At 44.9% G+C, this 15,135-nt stretch overlaps 1 protein-coding gene across 1 annotated transcript in view; it reads right to left on the bottom strand.

Annotated features, from left to right (window-relative positions):
* MVB12B (multivesicular body subunit 12B) overlaps window positions 1-14,876 on the bottom strand; it is a 465,468-nt gene extending 450,592 nt beyond the window's left edge. Inside the window, exon 1 of the mRNA XM_086924708.1 lies at window positions 14,695-14,876. The gene's annotated coding sequence lies outside the window, so the exon portion shown is untranslated. The remainder of the gene's footprint in view (window positions 1-14,694) is intronic.
* Window positions 14,877-15,135: the final 259 nt, after the last annotated feature.

The raw sequence follows: 15,135 nt of genomic DNA, 5'->3' as shown, positions 1-15,135 counted from the left end.
GCCCTTGGGTGCCTGTTGACACAGCGTTGGAGGCTGTCGCCTGCTCTGTTTGAACAGCAAAACCGAAGGAATCGGTAGGCGCTCATCTGCATAAAGCAATATGATTCTGCCGGAGGGTGCAGGCAACAAGGAGTGATTATGAAAATGTATTTTTTTTGCTGCTACTTCATTGCTTTGCCAACACGCCACTTGTAACCGAGAATGCCGCAACTGCGCCATATGCCAGGTCGCATCTGCCGGGACCCCCTTGCTGATTGCACAGCAGAGATTTCGTCCTCGGCGCGCGAAGTGCTGTCAGAAGAAATTCTGAAAAACACCGCGAGCAGGCTGCAGAGGCAGAGCGCCTGCTGCTCCGCCGCCCTCTCCTTTTGCTGCAGACCCCCACCTTGCAGAAGGGCGAGGTGTGCCTCGGCTTGCTGCCGCAGGTTCTACGAAGCAGAAGCCTCGGAATCAATCGCACGCCATTAATCTGTGTCACCGATTGGACAAGCCGTGGTGACTCTGGTACCCCGTGAGATTGGCGCATGCAGCAGGGCGGGAGCACATTCGAGGGGCTCTGTATAATTAGCACACAAGTGCCACATTAGCTCTGTGAGTTTGCAGTAGCTTTACAAAATGTGAGATTGAAATCTAGACCAGCGAATAAATTAACTAATAAATGTGCTTTTTTCTGCAGTTTAATATAGCGCAAACTCAACCCAACAGTATTTGGGCACTTTACAGTACCAGGCATTTACAATGCAATAGGTCTCACATTTTCAAAACTTTGACCTATTGATATTGTAAATGACAATATCTTTTATTATTGCAGGTTTTTTAAACATAAATAAAAGGCATGGTCATTTACAATGGCAGTAGCTCAAAATCTCGCCAATGCGAGACCTATTGCATTGCAAATGCTTGTTTAAAAATACAGAGGGACCACCTCCAGAATTGCTTCAGAACCCTTATTGCTTTCAGGCTGAATTCCTTTTTCAAAAATAGCTTTAAAATGCGCCATTTTCCACTCCTTTTTCAACCCCCTTTGTGTCTGTTGGACTCACTTGCTTCAGTTGGTCGCGGAGGTAAACGGACCTCCAACTTTTACGCCTTAACGCTTTGAAAGCTCACCAGCCGCCACTGTACACATTCATTTTAGTTGTTGTGTAGGACACACAGTAAATTGTGTTTGTTAAAAGAATCAATTGGCAACCCTATGTTAGACCACACCGTAACATCATCACACAGTATTACCAACAAGACTCTAGTAACAGGAGAACCCCTTGCATAAAAAGTAGGCCCAAAGAAAACCCAAAACAAGAGGACATTAACTAGCCACGAATATACAGATGCTACTAGGTCCCCATAAGGTTGACAATGGCAACCCAAAGACCACAGTTTATGCCAGCCATTGAATGTGTGCAGGTGGCACACTTGTGCCCATTTCGATTGTATGCCAGTGCCCTAAGAAGTCTGCCGTGACATCTTCAGAGCAATCTGTATGTCAAGATAACCCTGTGGGTGAACGCTTGGTGAGCGCATCTTCTATTGTAAAGATGCTCAAATTTTAAAAAAAATTGTGAAAGGGGAATTCAGTTATCCCTTTTACCCATCTACAACTGACCATAATTCCGTACATCAATTTTTCAATGAGCAGAGAAACACAGAGAGCGCCATTACTCCACTCTCACACCTACTAACTAAAACAAGCATTGCGCACAGATTCATTACTGCGCATTCTCATACATTTTGTACAATCAGGTTCCAGTTGGGCACCTTGGGTGAGAGACACGCGGATTATGTATCCTACAGAGTAAACCCACACATTGTCAAAAAGCCCTTTTCTTACACAAAACCCCATTAACAAAGAGATAGCTTTGGAAATCATGTATTTTAATGTGTTACTATATATTTGCTAATAAAACTATGAACACTATACTGGTACTTCCCTGTTGTATTACTTGCATCTTCACAGTGCAGGGATTGAAATTCAGAGCATAACTGTGCAAGGATCTCCCCAATACACAGGAGATCCTCCACTCTCCAAAGAATATAAAGGGAGCTTTATTCGTCTCCACTGCAGAACATCTACAAAGCTTTGAAGAAAAGTCCTTAAGGGGACAGGAATTGTATTTCCGCTTTATACACGCTTCTCCATACTGAGAGACTATGGTTCTAGCATCTCACTTAACAATCAATGCACAACACATCTCTCTCGGACTATCTCCAAGCAGCCCTTTCTGCTTCCTTTAGGGTGGGGCAGCATTCAGTTTCAGGGCCTCTGACAATGAAGCCTGAAGAACACAGAGCCACAAGTGGAAAACATCTGAAGTTAGCAGCAGCAAGTCGCTACTGCGAAGTCACAATGGGCTCAGTACTTCAAGGAGTATGAAGGTGTGCAATAGTTAGGAGTGGCCATAATGCACTTTATCTGCTGCATCGTAATTATGTGAAATTACAGCAAAATTACATGGAGTTGTGCGTGGAGAGTGACCCAGCATTTAGCAAAATGCAACCTCGCGTCTGAAATGGACCCGTGGATGCATTTTGGATTAAGAAAATAGTGCTAAATGCTACAGAACACAAATAGTAGCAAACGCCTGAACTTGCTAGCTTTGTTGTTTCTTTGCGCCTGTGGTAGGATTTTTTAGCCAAATTACTTATAATTACATGAACGGGTGTACTCGCGTAATTTCCGCTAATTTCATGTCAAAAGTAACACAAAATTACTCCAATTATTCTGTCATAATTGAAATTTCATCCATGCCTTGTAACAGTCTCCTCCTTCTTCCGTTCATGCACAATAGCTGTATTACAAATACTACATGAATGCACACAAGACACTGCACGGATACACGGGCTCTCTGTATAAAACACTGTTCTCCTCTTAAAGTTGAATAAACATTTCATAATGCAAACGCATATACTGCTTGTTGCCAAGGCTTCCGTTTCACAGGAGTGATATTAACACAAGGTACTGTTACACTATTTAATGGCACTTATTTGAACCAAAGAGATGAAAAGTTGAGTAGTCCCTATTGGGTTTAGAACACGTGGCCAGCAGAGACACAAATGTTGAGACTGGGTCATTGGTATGATGCACAGCCACAGTGTTGATGCGCGCTCTGTAGGCGATTCCTTATAGGGGATGTTGATACAGGATGTTGATGCTACTGTAATCTCAAGCCGCAATGTAAAATACCTTTGGAAAGTTTAATAAATAATCCTTTACTGCTACCATGGATAATCTGCATGCCCATAACCACGCCTAGCATAAAAAGCATCCCACAAAGGTAAAGTTTACGTAGTACTATATGAAATGGAGCATACTCGTAACAACATGAAATGGTGCAGCACTTTATACAAGTGAAACGACACGAAAGCTGCAAGGAGCAGACTGAGTTGGATATACATTCACAGATTCTGAAGTGTCGCCCTCTAAAGTCTTCACAAATCGCTGTGTTTGTGCATAGGGTTAGCATATTAAATTCTGCTTGGTTAGTCTAGGCTTCACATTCTAATGAAAGATACTATGAGGAATTTACTGGGAGAATGATATTCACCCTATGTATTGAAGTAAATGGCAAGCCATGGCTGCCATATTTTAAAGTGTTCTGATAGCCATCCTGGAAGTGTGATCCCTGCTAAATAAATTGTTTTTTAAAAATACATTAAAAGTTTGCATTTTCAATTTCATGGACTGTCATTCAAAACAATTGCTACAAATACTGGGGCAATGTACCTGACCCTGTTGTCTCTTACTAGAGTGCAAGGCTAACTGGGCTGACAGATCCTGCAAAAGAAATGGTGACACCAGTTCTAGTGGGCTAGACAAAATAGGTCTTGCTTAGCAACTCTGTCTCTCAGACTTAGTGCCATTGGTGGAGTCCCGCCAGGATCTATCCTCTCCCCCATGCCCTTTTACTGATTACCTGGATTCATTAAACAGAATTTACTGGAGGTTCAGATGTTTGCAGATGAACCCAGTTGATGGTGGAGGTAGAGAGTGAGAGGATAATTGACCCATGCCTGGCATGGACAACATCTTATCTCATTTTCAGTTGGACAAAGGCAGAGATCATGGAAAATGATCACAGTTCGGATTCCACTGCAATTGGCTGGATCAAACTTCTGAGATCAGAGAAATCAAAACAAGCTATTGCCATTCAATAGGTCTCGCATTAGTGAAATTTAGAGCTATTGGCGTTGCAAATGAGAATATTTGTTAGAAATGTTTTTTTTTCCTCCTCGCAAAATATCCATGCAATAGCATAACTAATAAAAGAAAACCCATGAAGCAAGGAAAGGGTGCAGTACATTTGCCTGTTACTACCTGTCCCTGTGGAACTCTATGAGCCTTATAAGGGACGGCACCCTGCAATAATGAAGAATACAACTCATCCCCAGGACCGGATCAAGACCCTCCTTATTTATTTCCAAGCAACAGGGCTCACTGACACACACATGAAGCATGGTAGAGACATCTTGTCTTGCCCAAACTCGCTCAAATCCATGATGTAGACACTGAAATTTCGGTTTGGAGGGCGGAGGAAGATGTAACAATTTGCAGACACAAGAAAAGACTGCAGAAACCCATTCGCCTACCACCACCTTTAGCTACAGATATTCAAAGCTTAAGTGCGGCGTGCCGTGATTGGTACATAGTATATAAATGGAAAAGAAATGCGGGGACCGCCTGCCTTTTTTTTCATTTATTGACTTTTGTAGCAATGGCGGTGTGCTGCGCTTTAGATGTTTAAAGCTAAAGCACGGTCTGCCGCGATTGCTACAAAAGTTATTAAATAGAAAGAAAAAAAAAAGTTGTGCGGAAGCCGTGTTTTTTTCTATTTATTGACTTTTGTAGAAATGGCAGCACGTCGTGCTTTAGCTTTAGACGTTTAAAACTAAAGTGCGGAGTGCCGCCAATGCTACAAAAGTAAATAAATGAGCCATCCGCCCGCATTTTTTTCTGTTCATTGACTTTTGTAGCAATGGTGGCACGCCACTCTTTCACTTCAGATGTTTAAAGCTACAGAGCGGTGTGCCGGGATTGCATCCAAAGTAAATAAATGGAAAAGAAATGGGGTGGCCGCCCATGCAGCATGTCTTGCTTGCTTCAGCAAAACATTAATTCCCTAAAAAGTGCTCACTAACTGTTAAGGAAACCTAGCGAGAAAGGGCACATGTAAGAGGGTCTGTCCTCATGTGAGGTAAGAACAGAAGAGAAGGAGGTACTAAGGAGGCACTACTAAGCCTATTCATGAATCAAAAGCCATCATTTACAAAGGACAGTAAGAGGAGCCAACTGAAAAGATGGGCTGGGCTTGAAGTCCATACTTGAATACAGCATGTCTCGAAGAAACAGCACAAGCATTGCCTGGCAAGCCTAAAAATAATGTTTTTTCAATGAACAGAATGGAGGTGATCGAGTCCTACAACTTTCATCCGAGTCTGCAAACAAACAACATACTTTGCTGAAGATACGTGGAAGTAATCACCAACCAGGGCCAAGGTGGGCATGTTTCATATAACATCTATGATCAGGCCCCAGGGAGGACCTGGCTTGGCAGTTCGGTCTGGACTGTTCCCATGAGGCACAGCGTCAAAGCTGATTTGCATATGGCTGGGTACAAACAGGGGTGGCATAGTGGGCAAAAGAACGATGGATTTAACCCAGATCTCTTGACTGGGGGGAGAATGTTTGGATCATTCAGCATTCCGTCCATCATTTGTTGCAGATACAGGCCCAAGTTGGAAACATCATAAAACGTCACTACTCATGGGAAAGTGGATAATAGTCAGAAAATTGCACTGATCGGCACCATTAGTGAACCAAAGTCATAGTCAGGCACGTATTAGGGGCATGTTATGCATAAGTTCAAGAAATACCATCATCACAATGTGTCATAATACATCAATGATTAATACCATAGCGAATAAACATCACTGAACTGCACTGATTAGCGCCTTGGTGAACAAAAGTTAAGGAACAGAATTTATCTAGGCCACAGTGGATAAACATCTTAGTGCCATAATGGATAAGTGTTGTTGAATGACACTGATAGGGGCAAGTGTGAATACAAATCATAGACCAACACTGGTAAGGATCATAGTGATAAATGTTACTGATCAGGGTCATAGAGAGTAACGGTCATTGAACAAAAAGGCCTACACCACAGTGGATAAACATCTTAGAATTGCACAGAATATGGCCATAATGGATACATTGAGACCCCCTGGGTGAGTAGTGCGCTATACAAATTTTCGAACTTGAACTTGAAAGAAGCTCATAGTCCGCACTCAGCTTTCTAGAGAAAGAGCCAAAGCTACCTCCTCTGCACCTTCTGTCGTTATAGGCCAGAGCATGGCTGCTAGCATTCGTTACAACAATGTTAGTTGAGGATACAACGTTCAGGAAAGTCAGGAAGCTACATGCTTACTGTGCAGGAAGTCAACCTACAAAACCCACTTTTAATAAAGACTGGATGAAAGAAGAACGTGTAGAATTTTGAGCCAGAGAAAACTCAAATGTCCTGTCAAGTATATAATTAGTGAGTCACTGTAGGAGGGAGGCATAAATCTTACAACACGAGCGATACTATGCTCTAGCACGGTTGTTCTCCATCCAGATGGTCTCGCTGAAGCAGCCTGTTGGATCCACACAGCACTGTTATATATATTTTCCTACCCAAGAACAGTGTTAATGCCAATATTTCTGGGATTGAGATCGCCTTAGGTTCCTACCTGGATCCCTTCTAAACGAAACTGGCCCACTAACAACTCCTTGCAATTCAATTTCTGAGCCAGCTTTTGCAAATCGTGCAAAATATGTATTACAGAATACGACGGCCAGCGTCCTCAACTTCTAGCATAAGTGCCAGAAAATGCAGAAGCGGAGCTCTGCTGTTTGCAATCAAGCGCCACACCTTCCGCTTGCTACAACATACATTATAATCCTTTTTTTATTACAATACTTAAATTGACTCTTTTGGCCAGCCTCACTGAATTTTAAGTTAAACTTGAGTTTTCAACGTGGCTTACACAACACAAGCCATGAAAAACACTGCATGACACACACACACTGAGAGAGAGAGAGAGAGAGAGAGAGAGAGAAACTTGTTTATTTAGACCATAGTCTTTTAAACAATACAAACAAAATGCAAACAGAATCGGACAAAGTACGAGCAGACAAAATATTCCTACGTCATAAATAGTTAAAATTCATATTTGTTAAAAAGAAAATAGAGAAGGTTAAAAGAGGGTAACACCTCCTAATACACAATTCATTAAACCCAAATTTTACCAAAGTTTTCACATATCTGGAAGAATAAAAAGACAAATTTAAACTTTATAAAAGGCTTAAAAGAACTTAAAATCAGTGCCCATCCTTCGATATCTCCCTTCCAAAATCTTTTACGGCCTTCAGGAATTTGCCCAATGCAATTGCAATTTCTAGCGAATGCATATCTGTTAGTAAGCATATCGCATGGGCACGTGTAAATGTCTTATGTGATAGGAATATAGGACGTAAAAACAATTTCCTTAAATCCTGTACAAATGTGCAATCAAGCAAAATGTGCAACATATCGTTTCTTATACCACGCCCACACTTACAATTACCTTCTGGGCCAATCAGTACAGATTTTAATTTCCCGTCTATCTTCCAGGGGTTGATCCCAACCCGGGTCCTTAATATTTCATGTCGTAACCCTTGGTTAGGCAATATTTCCAGATAAGGGAACCAGCCTTCATTTACCCAGGAGATCTTTAACCACTGGACCGACTTTTTCTCCTGCATGTAATTCAGGTCCTGTGCCCTTGAGAGCGACTGGCCTTGTTCCCTAAGTGCTTTCTTTGTAAAGTCGCCTATCAGGGCGTTATGGATAGATCTCAATTTAAGACGCCCTGATACTTTCTGGAGAGTCTTTCTCACCTCCTTTGCCCAGCCAAGATTGCTTGTCTGGATTTCCTCTCCACACCATTGGGAGACCTTAGGTGTCACTCCTGGGTCTTGGCGCTTCCAGAATCTTGCTAGGGCCATTTGAGATTGTACACTCCAAGAAATCAGCCCTAGCTCCATTCTAATTGCTTGAACCATTGTACAATTAGGTAAAGACAATAACATTTTTAAAATTTTTCCCTCTTCCTGATCCCACGTATGTTTACCGCTCAAGTATAACACTTCTGCCCCATACAATACTTGGGGGGGATCATTGCTTCAAATGCCTTTATCATTGGTTTATGTGTCATGTCTCCATATTCTTTATTAAACTTTTTTAGCCCACAAGTGGATGAGAATGCTTTTGCCTTTTGAGCCTCCAAATGGGTGCGCCATTTTAGTGCACTGTCAAACCAGAGGCCTAAATATCTATATTCCTTAACTGTCTCTAGTTTGTCATCACCCAAAAACCAATTGAAATTCTTCTTACTCTTCCCAAAACATAAAACCTTAGTTTTTTCCCTATTTACAGACAGTATTTTCCTATCACAATAGTGTTTAAAAGCGGTTAATTTCCTTTGAAGTCCTATTTCAGTTTGACCCATGATCACTAAGTCATCAGCATAAAGAAGGCAAGAAACTTTATGGCCATTCATTTTTAGGGCTCGCCTGCTGTGCGCATGCGCATAGCTGGCGAAGCTCTATAGGGGCTTAAACAGACTTTACCCAACTTGGCGATTTGGTGCTGTGCCCGTGGCTTTTAGGTCAATGCGCTTGCGCATTGACCTAAAATGCGCGTGCACATCACCAAATCGCCGTCTGTTCCCTCAGCCGCACTCCTCCCACACCTTTGAAGTGAAGCTTGGCTTCACTTCAAAGGCCCCTGCTGCTTAACACCCTCTCCCTGCTCCGCCCCTCCCCTGCCCGCCATGTCGCATTTCTCCTCCCCCCTCCCCACAGCAATGCCCTCCGTCTGGTTTTATTTTGTGATTATGAGTCACGATGACAGGCGCCCTGCCCGGCAGTGCGAGGTGTGATGCATCTGCCTATCACCACCCGAGCATCTTATCTGAATACATTCAATCGTGTTCTTGAGCTGTGAGTGTAAAGTAAAGCGCCTCGAGGGAGGCTCTGGTCGCTAGTCCTGCTTAAAGGGGGATGGGCGAACAGCTCGTGCTCTTTATGTTGCCCAGCAAGAGCCTGAAATGCTTCCCGTGTGCTATGTGGAAGGTTTGGTAATTTGCTGCATTTATATAGCGCCTTCTACCAGATGGTCTGAACGTATGTAATCCTCTGTTGGAAAGTGGTGTGCCTCCCAGGTGATATCATTTTCTTAATTCTACATGGAGATGCATGTAAAAAAGGCGACGACCAGCCACGTTTACCCACGTCAATTACATACTATTGTCTGTCGATAGATCGACCCGTTGTCTGTCGTTGCAGTGAAATAAATTTGGTTCCATAATACACATTTTTTGAAACAGCGGAACTTAAAACGCACTACCATCACACATTTATGACTACAGTGTCAAAGTCCATTTTTTTACAACGGTACAGCAGAATTGACATGGGAAAAATAGTTTTCTGTTTCAGATTGCACATTGCAAGGACTGTTACACAGGGAAACGTGTCTCTAAAAGTCACATGGCCTCTGTAATGTGATTGTGCCGTTATGCACATTTAACACATTGCACCCTGGTCTTGGTTTAATCGTTTAAAAAAAAAATAAAACATATATTAATGAAAAATTCAATGGGATGAACCATACATGCAGGTAGAGCAGACTAGAACGTGCTATTTATCACCATTCGCAGCAACATGTTGACCTATATGATGGGAGGTATAGCGCTTCTAGGCACACATCCACCATGACATCCACCGCCACATCCACCACCGCATCCACCACCGCATCCACCACCACATCCACCATCACCACCACATCCACCATCACCTCCACCATCACCTCCACCATCACCTCCACCATCACCTCCACCATCACCTCCACCATCACCTCCACATCCACCGCCACATCCACCGCCACCACATCCACCACCACACCCACCACCACTACATCCACCACCACATCCACTACAACCACCACCCCATCCACCACGGCCACCACCACCGCATCCACCATCACCACATCCACTGCATCCACCACCACCACATCCACCACCACCACATCCACCACCACATCCACCACCACATCCACCACCACCACCACATCCACCACCACATCCACCACCACCTCCACCATGACATCCACCGCCACATCCACCACCACATCCACCACCACCACATCCACCTTCAACACCACTACCACATCCACCACCACCATATCCCCCAGATCCACCACTACCACATCTATATGTGTGTGTGTGTGTGTGTGTGTGTGTGGCTCTGTGTGTGTGTAGGTGCACCCACCACCATCACATCCACCACCACATCCACCACCACATCCACCACCACATCCACCATCACCTCCACATCCACCATGACATCCACCACAACCACCACCCCATCCACCACCACCACCGCATCCACCACCACCACCGCATCCACCGCATCCACCACCACCGCATCCACCACATCCACCATCACCACCACATCCACCATCACATCCACCACCACATCCACCATCACATCCACCATCACCTCCACATCCACCATGACATCCACCGCCACATCCACCACCACCACATCCACCACATCCACCACCACCGCATCCACCACCGCATCCACCACCACCGCATCCACCACCACTACATCCACCACCACATCCACTACAACCACCACCCCATCCACCACCACCGCATCCACCACCACCACGGCATCCACCATCACCACATCCACCGCATCCACCACCACCACCACATCCACCGCATCCACCACCACGTCCACCATCACCACCACATCCACCATCACCACCACATCCACCACCACATCCACCATGACCTCCACATCCACCACCACATCCACCACCACATCCACCACCGCCACATCCACATCCACCACCACCACCACCACATCCACCACTTCCACCACCACCGCACCCACCACCACATCCACCACCACATCCACCACCACATCCACCACCACCACCTCCACCACCACCACCTCCACCACCTCATCCACCACCACCACCACCACATCCACCACCGCATCCACCACCACCACATTCATCACCACATCCACCACCTCATCCACCAACGCATCCACCACCACCACATCCACCACACCCACCACCATCACTTCTACCACCACATCCACCACCACCACATCCACAACTACCACATCCACCACATCACCACCACATCCACCACCTCCACCACCACCACCACATCCACCATCACCACCACCACCACATCCACCACCACCATATCCCCCAGATCCACCACATCTATATGTGTGTGTGTGTGTGTGTGTGTGTGGCTCTGTGTGTGTGTAGGTGCAAATGCAATGTTCTTATATTTTCATCACAATAAAATACACTGAACATAATCTTCACAAAAGTTATTTACAAACGTTTAAGCTATTGCCATTATAAATTACAATAACTTTTATTTAAGTATTAATTATTTACAAAATTAAAAGCCATTGTTATTTGTAATATCAAGACATCTAAGTCACGTAAATACAACACACATTGCATTACAAATGCTAAAGGTGTCACATTTGCAAAAGTTAACACTATTGACATTGTAAGTGACAAAGCTATTAATTTTGCTACTTTCAAAACCAACACATAAATAAAAAAAGTGTCATTTACAATACCAATAGCTCAAACTTTCCTAATGCGAGACCTATTGCATTTCCAATGCTTGTTGGACTTGCACTTCTTTCTACTTCAAGTGCAGCGGGGAGATCTGGCAAAAAGATTGAAAATAACAGGGGTGCCAAGACGCACCCCTGTCTAAGTCCGTTCCCTACTAGTATCTTGTGAGTTAGTGCCCCCTGCATATCTCTAATTACCTGGGCCCAGTTTCCACTGTGAAGCTCTTTTAGGATCATCAACAAGCCAACCGGTAATCCATACTTTGACATATCTTCCCAAAGTTTATTTCGATCCACAGAGTCGAACGCTGCCCTAAAATCGACAAAACAACAATGTAGCTTCCCATTTTGTTCTATCGATTTCCGGGCCAGGGCCCATAGGGCGAAGCAGTGATCTATTGTAGAATGGCCTTCTTTAAAACCACCTTGTTCCACTGGGATAATTGCTCTCTCTTCTGCCCAAATCTTTATCCTACCCAATATTATCTTAGCAAAAATGTTCTCTCCAATATCGAGTAGATTAATTAATCTATAGTTCTTTGGTGCATTAACGTCCCCTTTTTTATGGATCGGCCTAATTATCGCACCCTTCCAAGTACTAGGTATTATTCCTGATTTTAGAATTACTGAAAACATGTTAGAAAAAAATTCCGCCCACCATGGTGTTCGTGACTTAATTATCAGTGCTGGCAGGTTGTCTGGACCAGCGGCTCTTGTTAAGTTAACAAGTGGTAGGCAGGATATAACATGGGCACATGAGGAGGTGGGAGACACTTTGTCAGGCAGATAGTGAAGCATGATGGTGGGAAGGGAACACATTAACCGGGAAGTGCACATTGGCGAAAGTGGGCCATTGCTGAAAAGGGAACAAAGTCATCTAGCGAGGCGTGGGAATATTGAAGGGTAGAGCGAGAAGGGATGGGTGAGGAACGGCATAACGAGGGGTAACGCTTGCTTCTCTGTGCCTCCTTTTCACAGGTGACACTTTTGCCAGCTTCTACAGGTGGTTTTGAAGTATTGGATTTGTGGTTCAAGAATCGTTGTGTCAAAAGAACCCAAATCATGAATGCTATCAGACCTTTTGTAAGTGCAAGAGGCGTCACACACCCTTTATTCCAACCCACATCCACCACTGTTAGTGAAGGCATGTCGGATGTTATATGCCTTTGTGGGGCTCTCAAGCCTTCCACCAAAGAAAGGAGGTCAAAACAACAGCAGCACACCACAGGGCTGATCTGCCACTTGTCTACCAGCTGAAATACCCGAGGTTGTTGCGCATTCTCTTAGAATGTGTTACGATCAGGGAAGCACTGGCATTCACAATCTAGTAGAGCTAAAAGTGTGGTTTTAAACAAGGCCCATAACCTGAGTACATAATCACTCTGGGGCACTTCCCAAAAATATGGGTCCACCTGTCCTCTGGGTTTAGTCCAGTGTACACATGCGGCTGTGGATTAACATTTTGCTGGGAGGCATGCACTAGGCCTGGCATGTGGCTGCCAACTTGCTACATGTAGTCAGGACACCAAATAATCAGTTCTGTGAATGTTATGGATTATAGGAGCTGCGTTTGTGGATACCTTCTTATGAACCAGGGAAACGAATACATCTGAAAACAATGATGCCTAAGACAAATTCCCAGGACATGAAACTTGTCCCTTCATTACACAGCGGGCAGTACAAACGCAGAACAGAAAAAAAATGTCTGGTAAACTGGTCAATGGCCATGTTTGTTCCTAATCTGCACCATTAGGAACTCGACTTGGATACAACCAGGAGATGCACCGTTACCGATCCTAGTAATACTGCACATGCAGATCTCCAGATAATTCTCAGTTACTTCACTTGTAGTTGCCAGTTATTCCCAAATTTGCTAGACCTGTATTTAAATGTAGTATAAATAGCTGCAGTCAATGGCTCTCATGGATCAACAATTTAAAAATTTACACTGACCAAATTCAAGACAGGGGGTCCTAAGAAGATGGAGGTAGGTAGCAACCCTACCCTGGTTCCTCAGCGCCGGGACGCCCCTTTGCTGGGGCAGCTGAGCGCTCTATAAAATTATGTAATAATAATAATAATAATAATAACTCAAACGCAGCAACACCACACCAGAACCAGAGATATATTGTTACATGTATGCTTAAGAACCATCAACAATATGATAAACTCTTCAATGCCAAGCATCAAGAACAAGTCCACTGCACTTTTGCCTTCTGGTACTTGTGTCATGGATTTATGATAGGAAGAACAAAATGAGAGCAGAATTCGGCATTAGGCAAAAACAAGAACTACATCAACCACTTACACCTGCAGTGGGACAATTTGGCACATCGATTTACTAAAGACTCCCCCCCCCCCCTCCCCTTGGGATTATAATCTATGAAATGGCTGTGAGCCAGTAAACTATCCACATATTTCTTCTTTTTTTTTAATCAAAGGCAGTCTCCGTTTCCGTTTGCATTACATAAACAAACACCTTGTTTAATATGTACATAGACAATATTTTATCAAAGCTGTGCACCCAAAGAGAAATAGTAGTAAATCATGCTCAGCAGCACTGTGAGATTATTCGTTGTTTGCACAGCTTCTGTGTCAACAACATACAAAACCGGTGAGAAAATTATAAAAAGAAGACATTGGGAGGCATGTAGATAAAATGCCAGCAGCAGTGGAAGAAAGGGACAGGCAGGCACCCAGCAGGGTCAGGCATGTGGGAGAAGACACTAGCCTGGCAGGCCTCTGGTTCCCCTTCCCGGAGAGGGGCTGCAAAAGCCTCGAGAGGCCAGGTGATGTCTCCGGGAAGGAGACCTGGCTGCCCCGGCTGCAGCGCTCCCATGCAGGCAGAGCCAGGCTCGCGCGGCCTGGCCAGTCAGAAGCCGGGGCCTCGCGTGAGCCGGGCGGCCGGCGCAGGAGGCGACGGGAGCAGCTGAGAGGGGAGCCGAGCCCCCGGTCGAGGAAGCAGGCGGCAGCTAAAGCGGCGGAGCACCGGTGCCTCTTACCCGAGCCGGATCAGGGGGACATAGCCTCGCCGCTTCCTCCTGGCGACCCCCGGGCCTTCCCGTCCGGATCCGAGTGATAAAGAAACGAGCACAAGTCACGTTAAGGGGTGTTTGGACATTTCAACTTTGTGCCTCTGATGCGCGACAACATGCTGGAGAGCCTCGGCGGATATAACAACAGAGCCGGGGCCCGGGACAGCGCCCCCTCTGGTCACGACGGGCGCTACAGGCGGCGTGCAGCGGGAGCAGGGCTGTGTGGGCAGAGCAGCTTCTGGGAGCTAGAGCCTCCCATGCATCGAAAACTGCACGCTGTGAGTGAACTCTTGCAATCCTACGCTTCACATTGTAAGCAAAATCCATGCACTTATAAACTTTACACTGACTGCAAGCCAGGCAGTGCGCGCCTGACATGACATCACACACTTTACACTGCTGGGCTGG

Source organism: Lissotriton vulgaris, chromosome 5 (genome assembly GCF_964263255.1).
Source record: "Lissotriton vulgaris chromosome 5, aLisVul1.2, whole genome shotgun sequence".
Lineage (NCBI taxonomy): Eukaryota > Metazoa > Chordata > Amphibia > Caudata > Salamandridae > Lissotriton > Lissotriton vulgaris.
The sequence above is the reverse complement of the archived record's forward strand: the minus strand, read 5'-3'. Positions and strand labels throughout refer to the sequence as shown.